The sequence below is a fragment of the Marmota flaviventris genome, chromosome 12, assembly GCF_047511675.1.
Source record: "Marmota flaviventris isolate mMarFla1 chromosome 12, mMarFla1.hap1, whole genome shotgun sequence".
NCBI classification, from domain to species: Eukaryota; Metazoa; Chordata; class Mammalia; order Rodentia; family Sciuridae; genus Marmota; species Marmota flaviventris.
Window position 1 is genome coordinate 10,755,194 of NC_092509.1, and position 7,033 is coordinate 10,762,226.

General features: G+C 52.9%; 1 non-coding gene across 1 annotated transcript; it reads right to left on the bottom strand.

Moving 5' to 3' along the window:
* Positions 1-5,745: 5,745 nt before the first annotated feature.
* LOC114102586 (small nucleolar RNA SNORA18) lies at positions 5,746-5,867 on the bottom strand. Its single transcript, XR_003584538.1, has one exon. It is a non-coding gene; the product is annotated as a small nucleolar RNA SNORA18 (small nucleolar RNA).
* Between the last annotated feature and the right edge of the window lie 1,166 nt (positions 5,868-7,033).

The window sequence follows — 7,033 nt, forward strand, 5'->3', positions numbered from 1 at the left end:
GGCCCAGCAGAGACTGAGGCCCAGCAGAGAGCCAGTGACCAGCAGAGAGCCTGAGCCCAGCAGAGAGTCTGTGACCAGCAGAGAGACTGAGGCCCAGCAGAGAGCCTGTGCCCAGCAGAGAGTCTGTGACCAGCAGAGAGCCTGAGTCCAGCAGAGAGCCTCTGCCCAGCAGAGACTGGGGCCAAGCAGAGGGCCTGTGATCAGCAGAGAGCCTATGACCAGCAGAGGGCCTGAGGCCCAGCAGAGAGACTGAGGCCCAGCAGAGAGCCTGTGACCAGCAGAGGGCCTGTGACCAGCAGAGAGCCTGAGGCCCAGCAGAGAGCCAGTGACCAGCAGAGAGCCTGAGGCCCAGCAGAGACTGAGGCCCAGCAGAGAGCCAGTGACCAGCAGAGAGCCTGAGGCCCAGCAGAGACTGAGGCCAAGCAGAGAGCCAGTGACCAGCAGAGAGCCTGAGGCCCAGCAGAGACTGAGGCCAAGCAGAGAGCCTGTGACCAGCAGAGGGCCTAAGGCCCAGCAGAGAGCCTGTGACCAGCCTAGAGTCTGAGGCCCAGCAGAGAGCCTGGGCCCAGCAGAGGGCCTGTGACCAGCAGAGAGCCTGTGATCAGTAGAGAGCCTAAGGCCCTGCAGAGAGCCTGTGACCAGCAGAGAGCCTGAGGCCCAGCAGAGAGCCTGAGGCCCAGCAGAGAGCCTGGGCCCAGCAGAGAGCCTGTGATCAGCAGAGGGCCTGTGGCCCATCAGAGAGCCTGTGACCAGCAGAGAGTCTGAGACCCAGCAGAGAACCTATGACCAGCAGAGAGTCTGGGCCCAGCAGAGAGCATGTGACCAGCAGAGACCCTGAGGCCCAGCAGAGAACCTATGACCAGCAGAGAGTCTGGGCCCAGCAGAGGGCCTGTGACCAGCAGAGAGCCTGAGCCCAGCAGAGAGCCTGAGGTCCAGTAGATAGCCTGTGACCAGCAGAGAGCCTGAGGCCCAGAAGAGAGCCCGAGGTCCAGGAGAGAGCCTGAAGTTCAAGGGAGAGCCTGTGACGAGCAGAGAGTCTGTGACCAGCAGAGAGCCTGAGGCCCAGCAGAGAGCCTGGGACCAGCAGAGAGCCTGGGACCAGCAAAGAGCCTGAGGCCCAGTAGATAGCCTGTGACCAGCAGAGAGCCTGAGGCCCAGCAGAGACCCTGAGCCCAGCAGAGGGCCTGAGGCCCAGCAGAGGTCCTGAGGTCCTGCAGAGAGCCTGTGCCCAGCAGAGAACCTGAGGCCCAGCAGAGAGCCTGCATCCAGTTGAGAGCCTGTGACCAGCAGAGAACCTAAGGCCCTTCAGAGAGCCTGTAACCTGCAGAGAGCCTGAGCCCAGAAGAGAGCCTATGACCAGCAGAGGGCCTGAGGCCCAGCAGAGAGTCTGAGTACCACCAGAGCTCCCTGCTTGGCATCCACATCTCCCTTGGGAATACACGGGCCAGCTCAGTGCCTGGGCCTGGCAGTACTGTTGCCAGATTGCTCTGGATGTCAGTCAATCCTGCAGACTGACACTCCTGGGCATTGTGGCCCCGGGGAGCAGAGAGCCTATGATCAGCAGAGAGTCTGTGCCAGAAGAGAGCCTGAGGCCCAGCAGAGAGCCTGCACCCATAGAGAGCCTATGGCCCAGCAGAGAGCCTGTGACCAGCAGAGAGTCTGTGACCAGCTAAGAGCCTGAAGCCCAGTGGAGATCCTGCGCCCAGCAGAGAGCCTGAGGCCCATTAGAGAGCCTATGGTCAGTGGAGAGCCTGTGACCAGCAGAGAGCCTGTGCCCAGAAGAGAGCCTGAGGCCCAGCAGAGAGCCGGCGCCTAGCAGAGAGCCTGGGCCCAGCAGAAAGCCTGCCACCTGCCTCACTCTGCTGTGGAAGTTTGGTTCCACGGCTCCATCAGCAAGTTAGAAATGAATGTGTACATTCATTTGGGCAGATTTACTGCTAATCCAAAATGATTTTTAAATGAATACCCTCTTATCATCCAGAGACCCTAACCCTACCATTACTAATCAAGTTCCCCGTATTATTGTTTTCCTTCAGCACCTACTCTGGTACATACACGTTGGTCCTATGACGGGGGACAGATGAGACCCACCCCCCGGGCAAGGTGCTGCCTGCCAGGCAGGGGCTCAGGATCCAGGCACCCACCCAAGAGTTCTCAGCTTCTCCATCTAGAGGGACGCTGTGTCTGTGAACTCACCCACTTGATCAAAGTTACTCTCACCTTGAGATGAGCCCCTATGGCACTGCCTCAGGGCCGTGGGTGTGTAGATTGAGAGCACTTTGACCTATTGCCTGCTTCCACTTGTGCAGACCTGTTGGTGCTCAGCCCCCTTGCCCCTGCTCTCAGATGTGACAAGTGTCCTTTAGCCTACTTAGAGCTGTGTTTGCCCATTTTTTAATTTTTTTGGGGGGGAGGAACGGCTGATTTTGCTGTTCAGAGCAGCCCCCAAGCATAGTGCTGAGGGCCAACTCATGCTCCTCAGGGCCCCAAGGCTGCAACGTGGGGAAGGAAATCGAGTTGGCAAAGCTTCATCCAGGCCAGAGCTGAGCGAACTCAATGTTATTGGACCAGCAGAGGATTAAAGAACGTGTCTACCCAGGAACTCCCACAAAGCAAGCAGCACACAGAAGGACCAAACTCACGGAGCCCAGCCCTAGGTAACTGCTCCCTGGGAGCTGAGGTGTGGGTTGGTGTCACTAATCAGCACTCAGCTGGATACGAGTATTGCCAACCAGGTGTCGAGTGGATTTAGAAAGCCGCGTTCGCTGGAGCTGTGGTGGATGGACTGGAGGCGTGTGGCTGGCCGTCACTGATCCAGCTGGACTACCACAGCACTTCAGCTGAACGGACCAGGGCCTCACCCAGGTAGAGGAGAGGATCTACCGTCACGCACACACCTGTTCCTTCAGGAGCTACTCATGCACACCTGTGATGTGTGGGCACTGCCAGGCGGGGCAGGCGGTGAGGAGGGCTCAGCTGGGCAGGCATCGAGGATAGGGAATGACGGTGATGGACCTGGTACGAGGGAGAGAGGAACCAAGGTGAGCCAGGGCTCTGTTTTGGGCACCAAGTTTCCCGCGCTGGTTCTCCCAAAGAAGAGGGACACGAGGAGCAGGGACATCCTCCAAGGAGAAATGAAGAATTTGACAGGACAGGTACCCGGGTGTCCAGGGCTTCATTGCCTCAGGGATGAAGCTCCCTGCTCGGCATTCACATCTGCCCTGGGGAATACACAGGCCAGCTCAGAGCCTGGGCCTGGCAGGACAGTTGCCAAATTGCTCTGGACGTCAGTCCATCCTGCAGACACTCCTGGGCATGTGATGGCCTGGGGAGCAGGGTTTGTTAACTGTTCTTAGACATGCCCGTCCTAGCTAGGTGCAAGTTACTTAGTGCTGGGGCTCAGATAAGGACATCCTCCACATTGGGCAACGTGAGCAAGCAGGCCACAGAGAAAGACCGGGAAGCTAACGTGGGTGAGGAGAGGGGTGGTGACGGCAGCAGAATAGCAAGAATATTTTGTGACAAGCAGGGCTTCTCTTTACCTTGTCCCCTCTAGGCCACCACTTACTTTGCCAGCCTAAGCCCCAGGAAGCAGGAACCCAGATAGTCTGCCCTCTGCTGTATCCCAGGCCAGAGGAAACCTGGTCCATGCTAGGCTCACAGTGATGGGTTTAGTAAACCATGCTTGGATTTGGTTCTGTAACCCCACCAGCAGTTTTAAGAGATATAAAGAGCATTAGGTGTTCGTCCTGCATTCCCTCAACTTTCAACCACAAAATAAGCAACTCTGTCCAGGAGCTGAAGCCTCAAGCCTCAAATATTTGCTTGGTGCTTTTTGTTTCTGGCCATGATAGGGCTAATGGTCCCAGAGCCTGCTCCACAGTCCACACTAGAAAACTGGACAAACCATAGGAAACAGCCAGGCCCCAAGCAACTATCCTCCTGAGAATATGGACCAGCGAGGGGCACCTCATACTTGTCTGGCTTGTGCCCATCTGGAGACACTTCCTGAGTGTAGGCAGAGCACAGAGGTCACTGTCAAGAGACGGAGGCCACAAACCAGAGCCTGGGGCAGATCCCGGAGGGGACTCAGCCATGCAGAGAAAGCATCTTCAGTCTGCATGGGCCCTGGCCTTTGCTGGACACCTGGGTGTGAGGTGGACAGCCAGGACTGATGGGCTTCTGAGTTCTTCCACCAGAGGGGAGAGGCTGGGCAAGCTGCTGTGAGCATAGCCAGAAACCAACTTCGCCTGTTAGCAGGCATAAAGGTCCAGCAGAGGCCTGTGCTGTCTGAATGCACCCACCTCCCCAGACTGGCTTATCCTGTCCCCCCCCCCAAAAAAAAAAACTGTTTGTACAGTTCATAAGCTCAGATCCTTCAGAGACCAGACACCAGTGGCTTGAGACAAAAATTTAGCAATTTATGTTTTTTATTAGAAAAATTGGTTTAAAAAAAGCTTATTAATGTTGAAAGAATGCTTTAACTTCTATTGGTATAGCACTACATGGTGTCTTTTTAAGACATATTACATTTTACTAAAAATTCAAAATTTTCAGCTTTTGTTTGCTTTATTTTTAGTAGTTCACTTTTCTCCAATATTTGAATTTAATTCCATACAAATTACTTTCAGACTATAAAATCAGTTAGCTGAAGTCAAACAACAAAAGGTAGAAAACAAAACAAGAAGCTTGTGCCCCAAACAGAGCAAGGGCAAATGAGTTTCATAAGGTGAACAAGCCCCTCCCTCCTAGTATTTAAATATCGAGGGCATACACAATAGGAACTGCTGCTTGTGTTTATTTATTCCCTCCACAGAAAACACTGGAAAACTTTCGAGCCAAAAATACAGGCTGACTCTTCTTTAGAAAGGTGTTTTTCTTTTAAAATTGAGTAATTTTAAAAGTCAATAAATTTTTATTTAAGGAATTTCCCATTGTGATTTTTCTGTTGACCATTTCAAGGATGCCCTTTTTTAAAGAACTGGAGGCTTACTTAGTTGTTTCAATCGCCCACCATCCTTTTCCCACTTGAATTATAGAACAGCGATGATTTCACTATTCTCCACTGTCTGGAGCCGCTATGGTCAAAAGATATGTGTACACCTGTAAGTCCTGAGTAAAGGGGTGCTGAACAGGTATTGCACCCTGCAATACATTGGGCTTTACCCCAGGTTGGATAAGGAAGGTGTGGGCATCACCCAATGGGGTTGAGTTACACCCACTTGTTCCTTTGTAATCCTACCCCTTTGCCCTTTTTGGGATACAATGTTCCATGGAAGCTCCCCTTGTGTGTCCCCTATACAAGAATAAAGAATTCCAGTGGCTCTCTCTTTCCATGAACCCCTAAGGTAACAGAGCTGTCCCTGAATTTTGAAAAGGTGCTTCTGTGTGTTGCATGCTTTCTTCACTGTTTTCTTAAGTTACTGGAATAGTCAGATTTGTGAACCCAGCAAAGGTCGCCAGCTCCGACAGATGGCGATACTCCACCTAGTATATTTGGGATTTAATTTCTTCAAGTAATTGACTTAGGATCCAAATAGGAGAAAAACAAACAGCCATAAGCAATGTGCACAAAGCCTTATACTTTGGGGTACAGATGGATCTGCCTGGTTCTCAAGGGCTGACATCTTCTCTATACATCAGTGAATTCAAGTCATATCTGTTCCTATCATCACACCCAGTCGTGCAGATGTGGGATATGCCAATACCCAGAGAAGAAGAAAAATTAGGTCTTCCATATTTTTTAATTGTCTTGTAGTTCCTTCCCATAGGCCTAACAAACAGTCCTATGAGTAAAACAAAACCATAGAATTGCCCTACGAGGCATTTCCAACAGTGAGTGGCTGCAGGAGAAGACAGACCTCAACTCGATGTTTATTTTTTAAAGTGCCAATTATAGATGGAACAAAAAGAAAGCAGAGATGGCCTGTGGTCCACCATCCACAGCTGACCCTTCTTCCCCCGGGAGTTCCAGAGAGCACCTTTGTCATCCCAGTGGCCCTCAGGCAGATGCAGGGCACATTCAGATTTACAGGTGAGGCCAAGCATCCGCCTGAGGACACATGGCTTAATGGCCAGGGAGCCAGACATTGGACCAGATACCCTGGCTGCAGAAGCTTCTAGGCCCTGGGAGCAGCAGTTCCCCAAAGTTTGAGTGGACTGACTGGGAGGTAAGTACAGCAGGTGGGGCAAGGCTGGAGGAGGTGGGCACTGAGGGCTGCCCTGGAAGGGTACCTCCGCCCTGTGGCCTCTTCCCCTCCTCTCTCTCTGCTTCCTGACCCCACATGGAGCTGAGCTCTCCTCTGCCAGGCCCTTCCATGATGTGCTGCCTCATGTTGGGTTCAGAGCTACAGAGCTGGCCATATGTGGGCTAATGCCTCTGAAAAACTGCAAGCCCCAAATAAAGTCCTTTCCTCTAGGCTGTTCCTGTCAGTCACCCTAGGGGGAACCATGGAGGGCAGAGTCCAGGACGGGTGCATGATGGAGTGGCCCTGGAAGGTACAATCTGCAGGAATCACAGCTGAGTGGGAGGGCTGAGGAAAGGGGAGAGTAAGAACCTGGACTGGCAGCCAGATGAATGATGCTGCCCTCTGACCAAGCATGGATTTCTCAGGCACATCAGGAGCATGCTTTGAAATAAGGTCTTACTGATTCAAGTTCTGAGGACGTTAGTAGAAAAGCATGCTGCTCAGATACCTGCAGGTCCAAGCTCAGAGGTGAGGTAGGAGCTGGAGACCTGGCGATGGAGGTGAGCTTGGCTGGAAGAGCTAGGCCAGGTGAACGTCCAGCAAGAAGAGAAGGCTGGGGATGGGGCACCCAGGACATAAACCCTGCCACTCAGGCAGAATTTGTGTGGGTCACGGGCTTCCTCCACCAGAGACCAAGGAACTGACCCCCAATGGCACCTGCAGAGCCCAGTCACATGTCTCGTCCTCATGAGATTAGGGATTTCCTATTCCATAGAGTGCACCGAACAAGAAGTTGTCGTTCATGATAGATAATCAAAATGCTGCTGCCTACACGACCCTAAGCC